Source organism: Stegodyphus dumicola, chromosome 9 (genome assembly GCF_044657685.1).
Source record: "Stegodyphus dumicola isolate Sdum_Otavi_A_Nest chromosome 9, ASM4465768v1".
In the NCBI taxonomy this organism is placed as follows: domain Eukaryota; kingdom Metazoa; phylum Arthropoda; class Arachnida; order Araneae; family Eresidae; genus Stegodyphus; species Stegodyphus dumicola.
Genome location: NC_140776.1, coordinates 6,645,981 through 6,668,438, shown reverse-complemented (window position 1 = coordinate 6,668,438; position 22,458 = coordinate 6,645,981). Strand labels below are relative to the sequence as shown.

The following is a 22,458-nucleotide window of genomic DNA, read 5'->3' as shown; positions in this document are numbered from 1 at the left end:
CCTAAGTTCTCAGACTAAACATATTTGCAGTACATTTGTTGTGGGACATTTGTAGCCTCAGTCTGATATTTAGTTTACAGCAAATTTAATATTTTTAGTATTTATTGTACGAATTAGAAATAATAATAACATTTTAGAAATATGTATGTGATAAATTTGTGTGCTGTTAGAAATGGTAATCCTCTCAAGTCTTAATTGTTCAAAATTCGACAAAATGCAATTTCATTTTTTAACTGTAGTACTATAAATCTAAAAATTTCATTAAACCTGCTAGAAGGATACATATTTTATAGTATTTAAACACATATTTAGTTACACGCATTATGTAATGGAAACAGTAATTTGTATTAAACATTTCCTCATCTTAATAGTATTTTATATATATATAATGCATTATGAACTGAGAAGTCTCAATAAATTTTAATAAATTAATATTTCCTGGTGTCATAAAATAATGCTGTATGCAGTTAATAAAAGTGGATTTAAATACTATAAGAATAAACTAAAAATAGTTCGTTTCATTTTTGATTTTAATTATCATAAATATAAATCATCTCCAACTTACAGAATGTGATAGTGAAAATTTTGCAGTATTTCTTTCACGATTTATTTAATTTAATTAAGTAAACTGAAGTCCTTGCTAATTGTTTATGATTACAGCAAGATATTTGAGAATTATTATAAATGAACTGTACAAATAGATAATGCAAACTTCATGCATTACAATGACAGTGGATCTTGTTTACGAAACAGAGATTGATTCTACTGCAGACCTTGTCAGCCAATTAGCATCACTGCAGCAGAGACTTGCTGAATAGCTTTCAAAGTATATGCAAATCACTTCTTTGTCATTGTGATGCATGTATTGCAGTTAGTAACAGTTCATCTGAACAATTCTGATAAATATCAAGCATTATTTCTTGTAAATATCTATGATTAAAATGGCATTTTATTCTCTATGTTTTTTGCAATTAATATGTTTCTGTATTCATGTTTCACATTCCACAATACATTGTATTGCGAAAATTATTACTTAAGCCATGCTATATTATACCTTAGAGGGTTGACTATAGAGACAAATAAAAATTAAATTTTATGTATATTAGGAATAGTATTTATATGATAGTTGAATATAGATTTCATATAATAAGTCATATACATAACTAACTAAAAAAATTTTTGCAATGAAATTTATTATCCCACTTTTTACCAAATAAAAGCAAAATGAGGCATTTAACACCTGTAAGCTATGTAATTAATGAGGCATAGAAAATCTGCAAGGCATGTAAATAATGAAACATGTAAAATCTGTTACTCATGTAAGAGCAATACAGTTATTCAACTAATATGCTTAACAATAATATTGATTCTAGATTAGCTAATTGCCCCCCCTTCTTGAAAAAAACATATAATTCATAGGACATTTTACAGAATTACAGCTAAACTCAAATTAAATACTTTTTTATTTACTTATTTAGTAATAGTTTGACTTATTTTATTGTGATTTTCATTTTTATTTGAATTTGATTTGGCTTGGTCTGCATGATTTGTTTATGGCAAAGTATGTGAGAGCTATTTGCATAAGCAGAAGCATGCTTTCATAGAGGACTTTCTAAAAGACACTCACTCGCATCCTCATTATACATGCAGCCAATCTGTTTACCTAGAATTGCAGTCAGGTCAAACTACCAGCTTTGTGCAACTTTACTGCTCAAGCACTGGTGGGCACATTTTTGTTATGATGGAATAAATTTTTGCATTGTATTTTTACATTTTCTTTGAACAGTTATGGACTTATTTTCTGTTTTTAAGCTGTGATATGGAGACTATTGTGGTGTCATTTTGCAAATGACTTGTATTCATACATGTGCCCCCAATAATACTTGTGTAATTAAAAACTTGCTCAATGCTTATTATGCAAAGTATTCAGTTTAAAAGTGTACCCTTCATAATTGTACACATTCATAAGACATACCTTGTATATATCATACATGCAGGTTTCAGCCTTAGAAGGCCAGCGAGTGATGTCGTTCCATTTGGAAAGATTGATGGAACGATCCTGTGCGTGAATACTTCATAACAAGATAGATACTTCATTTACTGAAGAATACTACTGAATAATAAAGATATTGAAACTATCAAAGTGGTAGTACAAGAATTGGATCAGAGTATGGAATCATTAATCAAGGGATACTATGTATGGCTCGATAAATCTACTCCATAGATTGATCTTTGCATAAATTCACCTTTGAAAACTGCCAAAAATATTTAACAAAAAAGGGGGGAGACCTCTTAATGTTATGCAATGAAAGGAAATGGGTTTTTATTTCTATAGCAGGCCACACTTCCTGACAATAGATAAATTAAGTACACAAAGTAATGAAATCTTGCATCTTAAAAGGAAACCAGATACTTTTTCTGATAGTAATGAAGAAAATCTAAAGGTTTTCTAAAATTTACAGAAGAAAACTTCCAAAAAATGCTACTAAATATGTTGTAACGTTCCTCGCTTCCAACCTGCACGCAACAATAGTGGTGACTGCTAAGAACTGGAAGTAGACCAAAGTCTTGAGAAGGGTTTTAATCCCTTTTTATTCAACTTTAGAAATTACAAATGCGTGCTCTTGACGCTCACAAACAAAGCCGACCCGGCGGTAAAATAAAAATAAGAAACTGAAAAGAGATAATAACAAGTGACTAACTACGAGGCTCTCTAAACGTAAGTAACCCCACCGTGTTCTAAAATACCGCTGATAGTTAAGCAAACTTCTGAATATTACGTTGAAAGATTAACAAACTGCCGAGGCAAACACACAGGCCGAAACGCGTAGTTCTTCAATTTCTAACTATCCACCTCCACGCTCGTGAAGTAAGAAAGCACACTTTCGAACTCGTTTCCTTTCTATTTAACTCACATTACTTCCGCTGATAATTTGAATCCTTGTGCGTTCTACTAAAATTTACATACTCTGTCATTGGCAATTCTAGGGCAAAGTAAGGCTTGACAGGAAAGATAGTTTAAACTTAAAATAAATGTTAGTTAAAATAAATATAAACCCTACATTTGCCGCTGCCAGAATTTGGTAAACTTGGAAACAGGTCCTAGAAACGGCCTGTTGAAAAGTTTCCACATTCTGAACTAAAACCGAAGAGCCTCGTTTACATAAAACAAACTGTTTTCTCAAAAAATTAGAATAAATTTCTGTAGATACATCATTTTACCATCCCTTCTTACAGGAACCTTTCTTAGACTTCAGCAATCAATCTTTTCTCTTCCTTTCAGCATCTGGAAGGAATAAGTATCAGTATCTTCTAAATACATTATAATTTACACTTTCTTAACACTGGATAAAATTTTCGTTTTTGATCGTTTTATTTTCCTTAATTACTGCTTAATTCACATTCATTCAAGTATTCAAACATGAATTTAACTTTACCCTGGTTCTCCACTATGTGTGGTGACAAACGGGAATATTCGTTATTTAGTATTGCAACACTTCCCCTAACCACAATGATTTGTTAGAATTCAACGACCAAATAGACACACCTTAATCGACATACTGAAACGCGATGAGCTATGTTTAACATTCTTAAAATTCAAGTGTAGGTGGAGAACCCTACAAAACACATTCATTCTAAATTCCCTCTCATTCATCTTTAGACATGCAGGCTTTCACTCTAAAGCATGATTTTATCTACAGTTTAATACTTAAATTTGAATTCATTGCTTTTGAGCATTTACTTTTAGCATCTAAAATTTTATGCTTCTAGACTAAATTCTACTTTTACATAACTTTCAAGTATTTAAGTATATTTACAAAATTCTAATACATATGACTTTTAAAATTTACCATAAAATGAATAAGAGAAAAATAAGTTTTTACTTTACTCATTCTTCGCCAAGCTGGTGGCACTGAAACTAAAGTTCTTATTAATACAGGAATACGAAGTTATTTTTATCTTCGGCTAAATTTTGGCTTTAACATAACAGAATTAGTCTTTCGACAAACAGAAACTGCTTGTTCTTAGATTTTATACTTAAGGAAAATAATACTTTTGCATTAACTAAATAAAGTAAAACAAAACTAAGTCTCAACCGAGACACATTGACTTCCGTCAAAACATGGAACTTCGTATTTACGCATAACATTTCGGAACAAAGAAAAAAATTTTATAGAAAATTTTAACTTATCTTTGAGTTTTCGATGATTGGAACTCCGACATCCTTTTCTGGCAGAACTGCTCCCACGTTATAGATTTCATCGACGTCAGTCTTCTCCTTAGTGTCCTCCGAGTGTCGTCCACGTTACTTTTTCTTTTTCGCCCTCTGCATGCTTGGAGTGGTAGTCGTCGGGTTGCTGTCTTTTCCGTTTTTCCCCTAAGCTACTAGGGACTGTAGTTTAGGGGACCCCTAGACTACTGGACGGCTGGTCTTGGAGTCCTCCGGTCTGGGATCATGCTTGAATTTCTTCTGTTGGTGGTGGTCTTTTCGTTCCTCCTGCTGCCTTTTCTTTCTCGGGAACGGCGCCCTTGTTTGCACCGGACTCTCTGGCCCTGAAAGCTTTCTCCTCGATGTATAATTTCTACTGCGATACGTTGTAAGTGGTGTTTTCCTCTTTACCAAGGTTTCTTTACGCGGCGGCTTTACTTTCTTGTATTTCTTAAATGCTGGAATCTGAAAGTTTTCATTTCTTCTTTTCGGTACCGTCGCATGGGTTGTAGAAAGGCTAGGTTTCTCTTCAGTTCTGTGCTTCTTGGGTGGTGGAACGGGTGACGTTACTTCTGGACCTTCTACTTCTTTTACGCTTGAGTCCTGCAAGAAACTTTTAAGGATTTCAAAATCATTTTGATTATAATATTTTTTCACCTGGTCGGGACTTGCTTTACAGATTTCCCCTCTCTCATTCTTAAGGTACAATACGACTCCCTTAATTTCCTGAATTACATAGGGGCCTTCAAATTTTGGAGCTAACTTTGCAGTAAAATTGTCTGGGGCACTTGATAAAGAAAACTTCCGCTTCAACACTTTATCCCCAACTTTAAAATCTGCTTCACGGCGTTTTCGATCATAATATAATTTTTGCCTATTTCTTGCCGTATCCGAGCTTTTAACCGCCTGGTCAATAAGTGTTTGCACGTCTTTCTGTTTAAATTCTTGCTCTCTTTGTTGCACAAAGAATAATTTATCTAATGGCGTAATTAACTTTCGTCCTAAAAGTAATTCTGCTGGGGTTTTTCCCGTAGTATCGTGATTTGCCGTTCTTAAAGCATAAGCTAACTCATTTATGTAGCCATCCCAGCGCTTGTGATGTGTGCTAACATAACTTCGAATTATTTTTACAATGTTTTTATTCACTCTTTCTGCTATGTTTGCCTGTGGTCTATACGGAACCGTTTTGATATGGCGTATGCCAAGTCCAGTGCATATGTTTTCAAATATTTGACTAACGAATTGTTTTCCGTTATCGCTAACGACTTTTATCGGTGCACGGTATTTTAAAATGTATCTGTGTAAGAATGCATCTGCGACTGTTTTGGCTGACGCGCGTTTAAGTGGAACAATTTCTGTCCATTTTGAAAAATGATCTACAATTACTAAAAACGATTTTTTATTTAACTCACTCTGGGGGAAAGGACCAAGAAGATCTATGCCTAAAATTTCATTCGGAAATGTAGCGCGAATGCTATTTAAGTACCCGGCCGGGCTGTAATTAATATCATTTATTAACTGACATTGATTGCAGTACCTGACATACGCAGTTACTATTTTGTATAATTGCGGGAAATATACCGCCTCGCGTACCCTTTTTAAAGTCTTTCTGACCTCAAAATGACCCGCTGTTTTCGCGTCGTGTAATTCCTTCAAAATGCTTAATCTAAGCGAGGCTGGGATGACTGGTTTGTACTCGAGATTTTCGTTTGTTGTTTTCATATAAAATAATAAATTATCTATTATTTCATAGTTTTCTGCTCTATTTCTTATCGCATCGATATCTGTGTGCTCAAAGCTTTCGGGGTCTTTCAAATATGCATAGATACTTCCAAATTCAGGATCAGCTTTCAATTCAGCAATAATTGTATCTCTAGAATCTAAAATTTTTGAAGTCAACACAGAGCATTTAAGTTCATTTCCTTCATCGTCTAGTTTTATACGAGAAAGTGCGTCAGCTACATTGTTTTCCTTACCCGGTTTATATTTGATTATTAGATTATATTCTTGGAGTTTTAAAGCCCATCTTATTAACCTGGGCGTTAGGTTTTTCCCCGAGTAAAGGCTACCAACAGCCGCATGATCCGAAAAGACTGTTACTGGCGCTTTGCCGAAATAAACTCCAAATTTGTGTACAGCCATTAATACGGCTAATGTTTCTCTCTCTGTAGCTGTATAATTCCTTTGCGTAGGGTTTAAAGTTTTACTAAAAAATGCCAAAGGAAGGCCATTTTGCATGAGAACCGCACCTACGGCATAGTCCGACGCATCTGCAGCAATTTCCAGGTTTTCGTCCCCTTCCGGGAATTTCAAAACAGGGGCATTGATGAGCCCTTCTTTTAATCTTTCAAATGCAGTATTTGCTTCCGCTGTCCACATGAATGTACTTTTCTTTCTTTTAATTACTAACAAGGGTTCAACAATAGTAGCAAAATCTTTTATGAATGACGGATAATAAGAACATAACCCAAGGAAAGAAGAAAGTTTCTTGGCGGTGTTGGGAGGTGGGAAATTCTTGACTTCTTTTATTTTCGAATCTTGAGTTTCTATACCCTTTTGCGAAATTTTATAACCCAGATATTTAACTTCTTTAGTTGCGAACTTGCATTTTGAGGCGTTAATTGTAAGACCGGCCTCTTTTAATAATTTAAAACTTCTTCTAGATCTTTAATATGTTGTTCCAACGTACTACTCGTAATAATTATATCATCTAGATAGATTAAAGTCGATTTTCCTAGGACGGGCTTTAGCTCTCTGGAATGTTGATGGGTCCCCACACAACCCAATGGGCATGCGTAAAAATGCATAAGTGCCCGATTTTGTTATAAACGCGGTTTTATGTATGTCTTCGGGTCTCATAGCTATTTGATAGTAGCCAGACGTTAAGTCCAAAGTATCTAGTAGATTTAATCTTTCTAATAATTTCCTTTATAACCGGCAAAGGTTAAACTGGGAATTTAGTAATACTATTCAGTTTTCTGTAATCGATAGCAAACCTCCAAGCCCTTTTATCCGAAGGAGGAAACTCGTTCTTTTTCCTACATAGTACGACTGGACTCGCGTACTCACTATTTATAGGCGTTATTATTTTGTTCTTTAACATTTCCTGAATATGTTCTATGATTAGCTCTTTTTGTTTATCATAGCGATAAGGTTTAGTCCTACAGGGTTTGTCGGCAGTTAACTGTATCTCATGCGTAACTATTTGACAGCTACCAGGCCATTCTGAAAACAAGTTTGAAAAAGTACTCACCACTTGCTGGATGGCTTCACTTTCATGATCGTTCAAATGGCTAAGGTCAACTTGCGGTTGTTCCACTGCTTCCACCCCCTCCGGTCCTTCTCCAGCACAACAGAACTGTCCTGAAAATTCAGTTTGGCCTTCGCGGCTTTAAAAAACTTCATACCTAAAATAAGTGGACTTTGCAAATGTTTTACTACAAAAATTAATACTTTAAGGCTTTCATTCTGAACTTGTATCTTTAAAGATAGTTTTCCGATACATTGAGAAGTTTGTCCTTGTGCTGTTATGATTTCTGTGTTTTTATTTTTAAACAATCGAAACCTATTAAAGTTCTTCTTAAAAAAATATCACTCATAAAATTACCTTCTGCACCTGTATCGATGAGGGCTTCTACTGGTACACTGCCAACCAGGACTTGTATAATTGGTAACTGGGAGTTCTTTACGATGACCGTATTCAAGTGTCTTCTTGAGGGTTTTTTTAAAACTTCCGGGGTCTGGACCCTCGCTTTCACAGGCCGCTCTACTCGTTTAAAGCTTTCCTTTCAACTTCTGCCTTCTGGGTATGCGGACGTTTGTTTTCAAATTTCCTTTTTGGGCCTTGACCTTCGAGGTTCGATGAGTTAGCTTTATAGCTGTTTCCCCCATAAGAGCGGTTTGCATTTCTGGCCTGCTCATTTGAAGATTGCCTTCGGATACTTTGACAATACGATGCCCATCTAGCTTTTCCCGCTATTCTGCGATTTTGAAACTTGACCGCCAATTCGAAGAGCTCCTGCAATGGGCTTGGGTTTCTAATTTCGAAGTAGTCTTGAACAGCAGGTAACAATCTTGGTAAGATTATTTCAATAATCTCCGCGCCGGTTTCTTCCCATACAGCATATCCGTCAGCTTAATTTTTCGCAGAATAAAGTCCGTCAACTCTTCTATATTCCGTTGATAAAAACTATACAGTTCGGCTTCTAGCCTTGCTCGATCTTTCACTATGGGGAAGCCTTTAATAACGATCTTTTGAAATTTTCAAATGTATATGTCTGGCCTCCGAATTCCCATAATAAAAATTTGCCTATATTCTTCCACCATAGCGCGGCCTGTCCTCTTAGTGCAGATGTGGCGATGGCAACTTTCTGTCTTTCAGGCACACGGTAGAGCTGGAAGTGATTGTCTAGGCCTTCTAGAAATATCGCCACCGAATTTTTTTCGTCGAAATTGACGTTTGGCTTAATTGACGCTCTCATCGTCTGGACCAGGTATCCAAATCTTTCCAACTGGCTTGCCATTTTTTGTTGTTGTCTAGAAACTTCCATCCAATTTTCGGCCATTTTAGTTCGACAAGTGTTCGGGCGCCAATGTAACGTTGCGCGCTTCCAACCTGCACGCAACAATAGTGGTGACTGCTAAGAACTGGAAGTAGACAAAAGTCTTGAGAAGGGTTTTAATCCCTTTTTATTCAACTTTAGAAATTACAAATGCGTGCTCTTGACGCTCACAAACTACGCCGACCCGGCGGTAAAATAAAAATAAGAAACTGAAAAGAGATAATAACAAGTGACTAACTACGAGGCTCTCTAAACGTAACTAACCTCACCGCGTTCTAAAATCCCGCTGATAGTTCAGCAATCTTCTGAATATTACGTTGAAAGATTGACAAACTGCCGAGGCAAACACACAGGCCGAAACGCGTAGTTCTTCAATTTCTAACTATCCACCTCCACGCTCGTGATGTAAGAAAGCACACTTTCGAACTCGTTTCCTTTCTATTTAACTCAGATTACTTCCGCTGATAATTTGAATCCTTGCGCGTTCTACTAAAATTTACATACTCTGGCATTGGCAATTCTAGGGGAAAGTAAGGCTTGACAGGAAAGATAGTTTAAACTTAAAATAAATGTTAGTTAAAATAAATATAAACCCTACAATGTAACTAGTAAAAAAAGGTTGTCATTTTGATTCATCTAAACCCCAAGATAGCAGTCAGCCTTCTACAAGTAACCCAGATAATCCTAATAGTCAAACAGAATTTGTCACCTCAACCTAGTTCAGTTTCATGTATCAAATCTCAGAGAAGGCGTGAATGTCATATTCTTTCTGGCATGTAGGCATTTGAATTCTGCTGAAGCAAAAGTTTCCTAGAGCAGCCGATAATAGAGAAAGATAAATACAAGACCATTGGCTAATGAGTTGCACTTTATTTTGCATACACAATCTTATGCTTTCAAATATAGTTTCATTTTAGAGCACGTTTGCCAAAATGGGACCGTCATTTATTACTTAATTATCATTTATTATTTTAAAAAATTGTATTTATTACAGAATTTCGAAATTTTAGTGATCAGTTTATTAATTAAACTTACTTAACTTTTACAAAAGTAATTATTGAGATATCTCAGGCTATTATAAATCTCAGTATATCATAAATTTTAAGGTATGTATATATCTGAAACTGTTAATAAAAAATTAGGCACATTCACATTATGTAAGTAAATTCGTTTCATAAACTTGGTATATTTTTAATATATTAGACTTATTTTGAACTGTGAGTCATAATTGGTTTGGTTTAGTTGATTATTGCAAAGCAAACTAGGGTTCTCTTTCTAAGGGTAGGATGCCTTCGTGGAGAACTTTTTCGGGGTAACTAGCTCATATACATGGTACAGGTAGGGAAAACCATGAAAACACCCATGCAGCCAACACAATTCTTCTGAAATTGAATAGGAACTGCCCGTATTCAGTGATTTTTTACCACTCAGCCACTGGTTACTTGTGAGTTATAAGACGTGCTGTCATTTACACTGAGTAAAATAAATTCTGCTTTATCATAATTGATGACACTTTTGTATGTCTTGCATTAAACTCTCATTTAAAATTCTTTTACCGTAAATGCAAAATTCAAGGAGGGGAAAAAACTATCTCTGTCAAAAACATTGAAATTAATAGTTTTAGAAATGTTTATAATACCAAGAGTAATTTCTTGTAAATAGTTATTCAAAATACCAAGAGTAGTAAATTACAAATTACAATGTTACATAGAGAAGGGAATGAAATTCTAAAATAAAATGCGTTATAGCTAGAACCATTGTACAGTATAGATTATCTTGTATAAATAAAGCAACAAGAAGAAGAAAGTTCACAAAGCTTTCAACTTTACATGTCAGTCTTGAAAAACATTCTACAAAAGGATGAGAAGTTTTACACTGAATTTTGACCATGTGGTTTAATGTTTTATTAATCATAAGCATATGCATTTCAAGTGCTATCTGCCTAGAACAAGATGCTTTTTAGCACCAAAACCATGGCAGCAGCTCAATTGAAAGCATCCTTAAATCTTCCATAGATTTAGAAATGAAATTATATAACTTTTTCTAAAATTACTTACATGCACAGTATGTAAAATTTAAAACAATTTAATGCCTTACTTTCAGATTTATACGCGTCTTTATCAAGAACTGCAAAAGAAGTTAATTTGATTGTCCTATCAATGCAAAACATCCGCAATGCCTTCTGTGTTATAGCAAATAAGAAAAATATTGTAAATAATCTTTATTACAAAAAGAAGACAGAATTTATATAGCTAAAGTATTTTTCATAAACAGCTGAAGGACACTGAAAAAAAGATCTGTCTTAATATGGGAGAAATTGCACTTGTGTCTCTGGTATTTAATGAATAATAAGAGGAAAGTTAAGCATTTGGGTAGTGAAGGAATTAGTTAATGTAAGAAAAACCGATTCATTAAGCATAATTCTAACATTATTTTGATACCATTTATGAAAACAGCCTGTGAAAATGCTCTATTCTAGCTATAAGATATATAGCAGTCTATGTAAGATTTTATTAGAAAGACACACAAATAAAGGCCATTATTGGTTTTCGTGGTTTCCTCATGCGTAACGTAAATATGAGCCAGTTTATCTTAATAAGTCCTCCATGAAAGCATCGTTTCTCTTAAGCAGATGCCCCTTGTAAACATCGCCATATTCAATTAATTTAACCTACAATTTCAGTTGCATTTCTGTAACATATAAAACGACACACCAAAAAGGAGTTATCTGAATGAGACGAAAATCTGTAGATGGATTGAAAACGAAACTAGTATGATGGGAATTTAATTTTTTATTTAGGAAGTACAGCTACAAAAGCAAAATAAATAATGCAATGGCCCACCTTTAGCCCTATTGCAAGCTCTAATCCGGTTAGGCATTGACTCGTACTGTTGGCGGATGTGCTCCTGGAGGATTTCTTGGCATATAATTTCAAACCAGCAAGTTAGATCGGCGCCATCCAGGGAGGGTCGGACATGGCTCCTCAGGGCCCAAACGTGCTCAGTTGGGGAGAGATCTGGCGATCACGCCGGCCAGGGAAGTGTTGGAGACGCACGAAAACAATTAGTAGAAAGGCATGCCGTGTGCGTCCGAGCATTACCCTGCTGAAATGTAAGCCCAGAGATCCGCGAAAGGAAGGGCAAAAATAAAGGGCTAGAATCTCATCGAAGTGCTGCCGTGCTATAAGGGTGCCACACCAAACGAGGCCGGCTGTCAAATGAAATGGCACCCCATACCATAGATCCTGGTTGTCTCGTTGGCAGTATCCAGATGAGTACGCATTGCTGTTCTGAACGTCTCCAGACATGTCTTCGCTAGTCGTCGGAACTCACTTCGAAGCAGGACTCATCCCTGAAAGCAATTATATTCCAGTCTGTTAGATCCCAGATCGAATACCTCCGGCACCGCTGCAAACATGCTTAGCGGTATGCAATGACTATGGGTAGACGGAGCGATGCCTTCTGTGACTTCAGCCCCCGTTCTCAGAGTCTCATTATCACTTGTCATTGCACTGATGTTCCGGCTATACGTCGGATTAAAGCATCAGAGGCTGAGGTTGTGAACGTGTTCGGATGATCATTTTGTCCTTGTGTTCTGCCGTCGCTTTTTCTCGACCGTTACATTCTTGACATTCTCTACAACCATGGTTCACCCATTCCTGTCAATATCACAGAATGGTCGCATCTCTCGGATCCAAACATCTAGCTATCCTGCGGCCACCCTCATTCCTTTATTCTTAAATGGTGACATCTGCTCATACGTTTGACGAACCCGTCTACGAGACGTTGGTACATTCCACCTAGATCTACGGACCCATACTCGCATGGAAATTATGCATTATCAATGGAATATCTTCCGTTTTATGTACCATCCGTCCATAGCTTAATTGGCAGAGCAGTGGAGTGTAGAGGTGTTGACACAGATATCCATTTCATCTGGATGCTGCGCTGGAGCTCCATAGCTTGTCAATCATTCAACACTAAATGTTAATCATTTCCATCTTTCGTCGAAGGTATAGCCATACGCAATTTCTACCTATTTGGATAACTTCTCAATGAGTCGATTTCTATGTTATAGGCTGTATCCTGTATGTACGTACGATAGATTTCAATTTATTTGCAACAGTACTTATTTGTCAGCTGATAACATTACGCTACTGCCTATTAAAATTGCAACATCATGAAGGAGACATGCAATAAATGTCAAATTTGCATTAACCCCAAGTACTGCATCCTGGATATAAGAACAATTAGCATTCCAGCGCATGCGCGCAAAGCATGTATGAGTAATACCTCTGCATTGCATATAAATGGGGGAAAAAATTGAATAACGAGTTTTTCATTCAGAAATCGTATTTAAGCGTTAGTTGCTCGGATTAAGATTATATTACGCCCCCTGTAAAAAGAAGAAACTCTTACTAGTATGCGTTGGAATTCGACCACGGCAAGATCGTGGACTCTTTGGACTACGATTCATTCTTCCGCGACATTGCTGTTCGTGTTGGTCGGGATCCCATGACTGTAAGGCGAATATGAGATCAATGGGTTCATATTGAACGCCATGCAAAATCTCCGCGGCCTTGGGGCATTAAAACCCGAGAGAAGGTTGCGGCAGTGAGATGACGTCTGCTGCACTACGGACACGGACAGTCAGCACGGTGACCACTGTTGCTGCAGTGTACATAAATAAATGTACAGTGGGGGGGGGGGAGAATCCAAAATGATTTATATAGTTTTTTTGTGGTCAGTACAAAATCTTAATTCAAAGTGAATTAGTTTCGACGTTGTTTGACTGATTGATAAATAGCGCTCTAAAATAATATTGGCTGGTTAAGTTTCAAATTACAAAACATCACCAGCATTATGTAGACAGACTAGACAGACATTACTAGAAATGTGTATGTAGGAAGTCACTTGACATGGATTAATAGAGGAATGACGCAGTCCAGAGAGGTTTATGATAAGCAGTTACTATTTTTAGTACAGAAACTGAAAATACCTAAATTAAAATGATGAGTTAAGGGCAAAACAAATTTAAATTAGAATCTTGATTTACATAGTTTTCATTAAAAAATCTTCGTCAATCTCTAGATATACACTTAACAATATACAAGAAACATTAAAAAATTAATATTCTATTTTCTGAAGTACTTTTTAAATATATATGCGAAAAAGACTTTAATATTTATAATTCCGATTTCAGACACAAACTGTCTGCCTAAAGAGATATGCATTTATTAAGTTATGGAAAAGTATGCTAGTGTATATTCCTTGATTGAATAATGCTGTTAAGGAGAACTTTCTGACGGAAACTGTCTTGTACTCATGTTACGCAAGGGAGAATCTATAAAAACATGCATGCAGCCAATCTGTTCCCTGGGAATTGAACTTGGACTGAACTATCAGTGCTCAGCGGTCTTACCTACTGGGCTGTGAAGGAAAAAAGATGCCTTCATAGATAACTTTCTATGAAGAACTGCCTCTGTTCATGTTATATATAGGGAAAACCACGGAAGCATTCATGGAGCGAATTTGTTCACCATAATTTGGAGTTTGTCTAACTATCAATGTTCAGCAGTCTTACCCACCAGATTCCAGGATAGGCTGTTTATATTACAGATACAGTTGTTAATCACATTTATGGATTTTATGCCATCTCAGTGTGTTCCCTATGTTTCATTCCTTTCCAGTGTGTATGATTTCAAACATGAAAGCAAGATTTCAGTATGCAAGCAATAAAAAAATTTTAATACATAGCACTAATGCTGTTATATGAGAAAATAAATCAAAGATTATACAAAATTCCGGAAAAAAAATTCATATGGCAGTAAACTAAGTAACACATTTCACAAGTGACAATGTACTGTTTTCAGAGATTGTTTAAAGAATCTTCCTCGTAATAAAAAAATTTTCAATTTGTGTGAAAACTGTTACTAAATTTAGTTTGGTAATGACACAAGATTTTCAATGTATTTTGATAATATTAAAGAACTTTATTGTTCTGCATGTGATAGGATACAAAATCAAAATGTTCATGTTATGTCTGAAGGCATGACACTCACACATGCAGGCAATAGTTAAAAGAGGCAGAATAGTTTTAATTCTAAATAAATAAATAAATAAATAAATAGGTGATAATTCTTTATTAATACCATAGACTTGAGCCACAGTTATATGGCAAAACTGTTGTTAATAGATATTTTTTTACTAAATTAGGTTAGATTATTTATATTGCACAGCACATGAGGGTTATCTGCAGAAGGAGGGGTACTTTTGTGGAGAACTTTCTTAAGGTGAGCTGGCTTGTATTACGTTAAACATGTCCAAAACCACAAAAACTCTTACGCAGCCAGCCCATTTACAAGGATTTGAAGCATCCATATTTGGGGATTTCGCCACTGGTGGATGTTTGTTTATAGTATGGGAGACACAAACATCTACAAAATTCAGGTATTCTTGAGATTTCAGTTTCTAGAGGTGTATACTGATAATCAGAGTTAGGTCAGATTAATTTATTAAAGCAAAACACATGAGAATATCTGCTCAAGGAGACATATATATTTGTGGAGGACTTTCTAGAGGAAACTGGTTTGTATTTATGTTTCATATGGAAAGCCATCCAAACACTCATGCAGTCAGCCTGCTCATTGGGATTTGAACGTGAGTCAAACTAACAATATTCAGCTTTCTTATTCACTTGGTCGCTGGTGGGCTACTTAGAAAAACTACAAGAAGTAGGTATGAAATGTCAAAATTTGTATTTCAGCTTTTTATCAGAATTTGTATTTTTATCTCGTACTCTTGCAGGGCAGTGATATTTTTGAATAAAGACTAATCAAAACTATATCAATGTCCTTTTTTCAACTGACCATTTCTGTTAAAATATTTTACTTACTTTTAAGCATTTTTTAAAATTTTAATTGATGACTATTTAATTATAGAGATATAAAATATAAAAAGAACTGCCATCTTATTCATTTAAACTTTTATATAATAAATTATTAAAAGCAAAATAACATGATTTCTTAAACAATTCAAAATTAATTTTTAAGATGGTTTTAATATATAAATACCAAAGGAAGCTTCATTAGACAAAATTATTTCTTTCACAGTTGAAAAGAAAGTTTTTTAATTTTATATTTTATTCATAGACTTCATTGTTGAATTGATAAACAATTTAATTGCATTAAACTGTCACATATCTGTAACTTGATAAAAGTTTAGCACAAATTCAGTATGTATTTTAAAGTACTTCATATTTTCTGTTTCTTTCAGATTAAAAAAAATGCGTAAGTTTATATTTAATACAGTAGATAATAAACTGAAACCATAAAAACAAAACATTCGAAAAGGTGACATATTTTTTCTTTAAATAACAACAAATTAAAATTTTTAAATAATGTAAGGCTATTTCACAAAATACTTTATATCGAATGTACTGTACATTATTTACATGAATAATATCACTAACATGCATTAGTGACATCTGCCACATTCAAAACATCAGATGGCCTCCAATATTTTAAATCGAGTCCTTTATAACGGTACCAACATCATTATACTTAGAAAATAGAGCTAGTTAATTTTAACACCACTAAATGCTACAATGTATTACATGTTATAAATATAGATTACTGATTTCAAAAGAAGTTAAAATTTACTGTATTACTATGGTTGTTATTAGTGATACTTTGATCCAGTATTTATGGTGTCACATACACTGAATGTGTACTCATAATTAAACAAGTTAACAATCATTACTGAATATCCAGTAATACAATTTCATCACTGAATATAACAGGTAACAACTGCTAATGCTTAATTGAAACTTTCTAAATATTTTATGAAATTGATCTCTATTAGCTAAAATATTTTTCAAAATGTACTTTACTTGATAAAACATTCACTTCCCAGTGACGAAAAAATTAACATACATACATATTAATAATCCTTAGAAAAAACCCTTTAGCCATATATATTTCATAGCAGCCATCCTTTGAATGCTTTTGTGAGGTAAACATTCAACTTGATTTGAAAAATATGTTACCTTTTAAAAAATTTTCTTTCCTCTCCTATCTCGATATATCTTCTACAACAGGGATTTTCAACCAATGGGGCTTCAGGGGGAAGCCTTTATTTATATGTTAAGTATTTAGTTTTAGTTCATGAATATCAAAATATACTTTTGTTCAAGTTTTGGCACTTATCAACATTTTCTACACTTTTGTTGTTTAATTTATAAAACAAGTTGAAACATAGTCTGAATCTAAATAAATGTATATGCATTTTTCAAGAGTTGGAGAGAGGGGAAGGATTTTCTAGGAATGGCGAAAGAGATGCATGGGGCAGAATAGGTTGTTTTATTATTTTTAATACATATATGTCATAGTATTTATTATAATTAAAGCCATGCCTTTCAGATACTTTTATGATTGATGAATCAATGTAATATCCTTTTAATCTTCATTCAAAAAAACATTACCATCATAAATATTCATCTAAAATGTGTACGTAGGAAGTATTTTTGTGTTTTTTGTGAAAGGGAAGGAAAAAGAAAGTCCATAAAGTACTGTACTTCCTTTGTATTCTCAGATTAGTCATGCTACTGTAACATTTATGTTCTCAAAACCTGTGCACTATATTATCATTTTCCAGGTTACAACTTTAGTTTGACTAAAAAGAAAAATAAATTCACAAATGTTTTATTGCACAGAACGTATAAGTTCACAAAATGTTGAGTGGATACTAAAAATTAAGAAAAGTTGAAAACAGTAAAAATCATGCTATGCAACCAACTCCAGAAACCACCTGTTGGTGTTTAATGATCTTTTGCACATCTTGGTTCATAAAGACTGAACAAGTTTCACAAAGATTTAAGAATATTTGCATAGGCAGTTATATTCCTGCATTAGCTAATTCTGTTTCAAAGTCATCAGATATCATGTCAGTAAGAACTGCATGTTACAATTCAGAAATATTTAAGAAACACAATTAGGTGTTTATCATGTTTCAAAATTAGCAAAGCTTTGCAATAAAAAAGAAATATTTTAAGTAAATAGCCAAGGGTTTCTTATTTCAACAATAATGCTTACTTACACGAATAAAGAAATAGCGGTACTGTTCTGTTATCAGGATCGAGTTCAGAAATGTATGTATGCATGTATGTGTTCATTGTATGCATAAGTACAAATATATGTGTGCATACAAATACACATAGAAGCACATAGTACATACCAACACACGTTCATACATTCTGAATCCAGTCCCTTGATAATAGAACAGTACCAAAATAACTGTTACTGCTTTTGCTCAGTATCCGAGGAAGCATATTCCTTGGATGTACGAATTGTAAATTTTACTTTTTAGCTAATAAATAAAGCTTTTCCTTCAGATTTTCAATTTTTCTTTTTCCGTTATAATTAAAAACAAATTTTAATAGCAGTAAACTGAAAATAAAAGAAGCGACGTACTGCTGTTTACAATAAAGTAAAAATAAAGCAGTAATTTGAAAATACAGAACTATGGATTTTTACTTGACTCTTAATCTATACAATCTCCTCATGGTAATGGTAAAAAGCATGGAAAAAAAAGGGGGAATGAGACTGTAAGCTGTCAAACTATTGGAGTTATAGAAAAGTATAGTTAGATTTTTGCTATTGCGTGGGCCTTCAGCCCAATATAGGGATCAAACCTCACTACTGCATCACGTAACAAATAATTCGTTGGAAGTTTGGATCATTAGATATGTTTTGTATTTCCTGTTGCAAATCACAGTACAAATATTTATAGGACATTCAGTACGATTTGAGGTACATTATGAATGCAGGTGCTACCAGGATAAAAGACATTTATCTTTTCTGCTAGGCTGATGACCACTACACATTTCAAGAGTAATATCAACATGGTAGTTACAGATATGGCACTGTTTGACTTTTGTTTTTATTTATCAGAGATTAGCAAATAAGGCATAGTTTAAAATTATTATACACACAGTGTAATTTCAAAAAATTAAATTAGTAATTATTAAAAAGACACACAAATTCTGTTTCAAATGACAATTATGTTTCAAAAGCAAAACAACGCGAGTTGCTTATTACGTGAGTAAATTACAACATGAGTAAATTATGAATACAACGTGAGTAAATTATGAATTCCGAGTCTCAGTTTGGCCATGCTTGATCTTTACATAAAGTATATGGCATATAATTAAAAAAATAACTTCTAAGAAACAGTATATTCTTAATTTGTTTTAAGAATATGTTCTGAAAATTATTAAGATTTTTGAAGTTTTAAAAAAAACACTTTTTTTCACTTTCATACGATGTATAAATTGCTATTTCAGTGTCAATGAAGTATCAGACTTTCAATACTCAACTACATAAATTTCTATCCATAAAAATTATTTTCTTACTTTTTCATCAGCAACTAATAACAGATTTTATTTTAGATATAAAAATGCACTCATATATATCTGTTCTGCTTTACCACTCAGAAATAATACTTGAGCGAATTTTGTGGCATGGGCTACACTTTCAGATCATTTTGAGTTTATTAACTTTCCTTAGAATATGGTCACTTTTATCTGGTTGCACGTGTAGTCTGCCTTTTATTTTGTTTGTTTATTATCTCTGTCTTTGAAATATATTGAACTCGCATTCTCTAGATTGGCCCACCAGCGGCCCAGCGGTAAAGTCGCTGAACACTGGCTGCATGGGTGTTTTTGTGGTTTTCCCCATGTGTAACGTGTATACGAGCCAGGTTCCCTTAGAAAGTCCTCCACGAAGGCATCCCTCCCCTTAGGCAGATAGCCCTAGTGTGATTTGCCATAATTAAATACACCAACACCATTCTCTACATTGATTACATATTCTTTATGAAAATAAATATTTAGACAAAATAATGCATAAGACAAATAACATTATATAACATTACAGAACGAATTCTAGAATGGCTACTCTGCGAAAGGCTATCAAATACTGCATTTTAAAGTAAATAATAGAAGCAGGCATCAATAGTAGTTATATGAGAACTGAATAATATGAGATTATAGCATAGTTAGTTATACGAGAATATCTGAAATAATATTTTCACAAGCATACACATAATGTTTCAATACTTGGGTTTTCAAAGCAGAAAAAGTTGTAAAATAATACACATCCAGAAATAAGTGTCAAAAGTAGCTAGTTATCTGATACATATGTAGATCATATGAGCAGGAATGTGATATATTAATACATATATAAAATCGCATCGAAAAGTAATTGCCCTGCGTTTTCGCAATAGACGCACATTAATGCTAATTTAGCAACATAACAGAACCAAATCAGCAATCAGATACTAAACAAATATAAACACATCTTAATCCCGTTTTTCCCCATGTATTATCTTTTCTCCTTAGCACCTATTCCCCACATGATATTTACTTCCGTTGGCATAATGAAATGTCGCCCATATTCTTAAAGGAGCCAAGTTGGCGCAACCAAGGCTGTTCTCCGAACATTATCCCTTTTATATTTTGCCACGAAGAGACTCCCATTTTTTTTTTTTTTTTTTTTTTTTTTTAGACATTTAATTCTAATTCCTTTAAGTTCCTCCTTAAAAATTTCATCAAAATGGATACAAATATCTCCTGTTGTCTACATTCAGATCAATTTAGATTTTAACGTGAAAAAGAACCAGAAAATTACACTCTTACGTGCATGTCGCAATTTTTTCATTTGATGCAATTAAGCATTATCTTTTTCATATATTTTCTGGCCCTAAAAAGGGCCCTTTTTTATGCTGGAAGCTTTACAAATTTACTTCGAGCTGGTGTACTTGGCGACAGCTTTAGTACTTTCCGCATGGCAAGCGTTTGGCAAACAGCATGTTTTGCCAAAGTACCAGGCCACAAAAATCGTACCGAAGCTTGAATTTCTCGGCTGGTAGTGGTGCCCTTCTTATTGTAATGAGCTAAACGACACGATTCTGCTGCAATTCTCTCAAAGATGTCGTTAATGAAGGAATTCGTGATGGACATTGCTTTACTGAAAATACCAGTGTCAGGATGAACATCCTTGAGAACTTTGTAGATGTAAATAGCGAAAGATTCCTTCCTGGGCTTTTCCCTCATTTTCTTGTCACCACGTGGAACGGCCTTCTGGGCCTTTCCGGCTTTCTTAATAGCTTTCCCAGATGCTAGAGCAGACATTTTCAAAATCTGTGAATGTTTTCGGCACGGCCGGCGCCTTTTTACACGATTTTACCATTTGGTAATCCTATCAGCACTTGATTTTGAGTATTTTTCCTGTTGGTCGAACGCAGACTTTTTGTCACGTGACGCACAGTGAAAACCTACTATAAAACCGATATATATATAATTTTTTTCATATTCTGTTGATCTTCGGTACTCTATTAGGTAGCTACAGAAATGTCGTGAAAAAGGCAAAGGCCTTGGTAAAGGGGGTGTGAAAAGGCATCGCAAGGTCCTGAGAGATAGTATCCAGGGCATCACCAAGCCAGCAATCAGGCGTTTGGCAAGACGAGGTGGAGTAAAGCATATTTCTGGCCTCATCTATGAGGAGACCTGAGGAGTACTTAAAGTTTTCATGAAAAATGTGATCCACGATGCTGTTACCTACACTGAGCATGCCAAGAGGAAAACTGTCACTGCTATGGATGTCTTTTATGCTTCGAAGAGACAGGGACACACTCTATATGGATTTGGTGGCTAAATCTCATTACCTTGCCCTCACCTCCCCGAAAAAAGGCCCTTTTCAGAGCCATACAAATTTTTAAAAAAGTTATGCCTTTATTATAAAACTAGCTTCGCTCACGCTGATGTCCTTAAAATAAGCTTCAACTCCGCATGAATTTTAAAAATACACTCCGCGTAAAACTTCAGTAAATAATTCCCTTATTCAATACCTAATAAGCAGCGGATAATTTTATATTTATGCCTGACCAAAGAGTTATTTTTTAAATAAAGAAAATTCGAGGGCCTTAAAATGATAAAACGATAGTTGTTATCGCACAGCAGTAAAGTCGCTGAACACTGGTAGTTCGGTCTGAGATTCGAATCCCGCGAGCGGGCTGGCTGCATGTGCGTTTTCGCGGTTTTTGCCATGTGTAACGTGTATACGAGCCAGTCTTCCTTAGAACGTCCTCCACGAAGGCATCTCTCCCCTTATGCAGATAGCCCTCGAGGCTTTTCCATAATCACACACTCACAAGTTAAGATCGTCACCAGCGGCTGGGCGGGAAAGTCGCTGAACGCTGGTAGTTCGGACAGAGGTTCAAATCCCGCCAAACGTTCGCTGCATGGATGTTTTCGTAGTTTTCCCCATATGTAAATAGTGATACGAGTATGAACACAATAGAATCGAAATCAGAACTGAATAATCTGAACTTAAAACCAGTTTGCGATATACACTGCCCTCCAAACGTTAAGGAAAAGCACGTCTAATTTAAGAATAAAGCAACATAGAAAAAAGAACATTGGAAGACATGTTCACTAAACAGTTATTTATTCAATGCGACAGAGAATTTTTCTAAAGAGAAAAAAAGTTCACTAATATATTAATGAAAGATTCCATTTCTACGTTCCCGCTATCTCTGTACTATATGTAATAAAATGTTGTAATTTTACAACTAACTTAAATTAATTATTAAAAAAAATCACTCTAAATAAGCTGGAAATAAATGAGT

The 22,458-nt window shown here is 34.6% G+C and overlaps 1 pseudogene; it reads left to right on the top strand.

Annotated features, from left to right (window-relative positions):
• Positions 1-17,557: 17,557 nt before the first annotated feature.
• Positions 17,558-21,485, top strand: LOC146995293 (histone H4-like; annotated as a pseudogene).
• Positions 21,486-22,458: the final 973 nt, after the last annotated feature.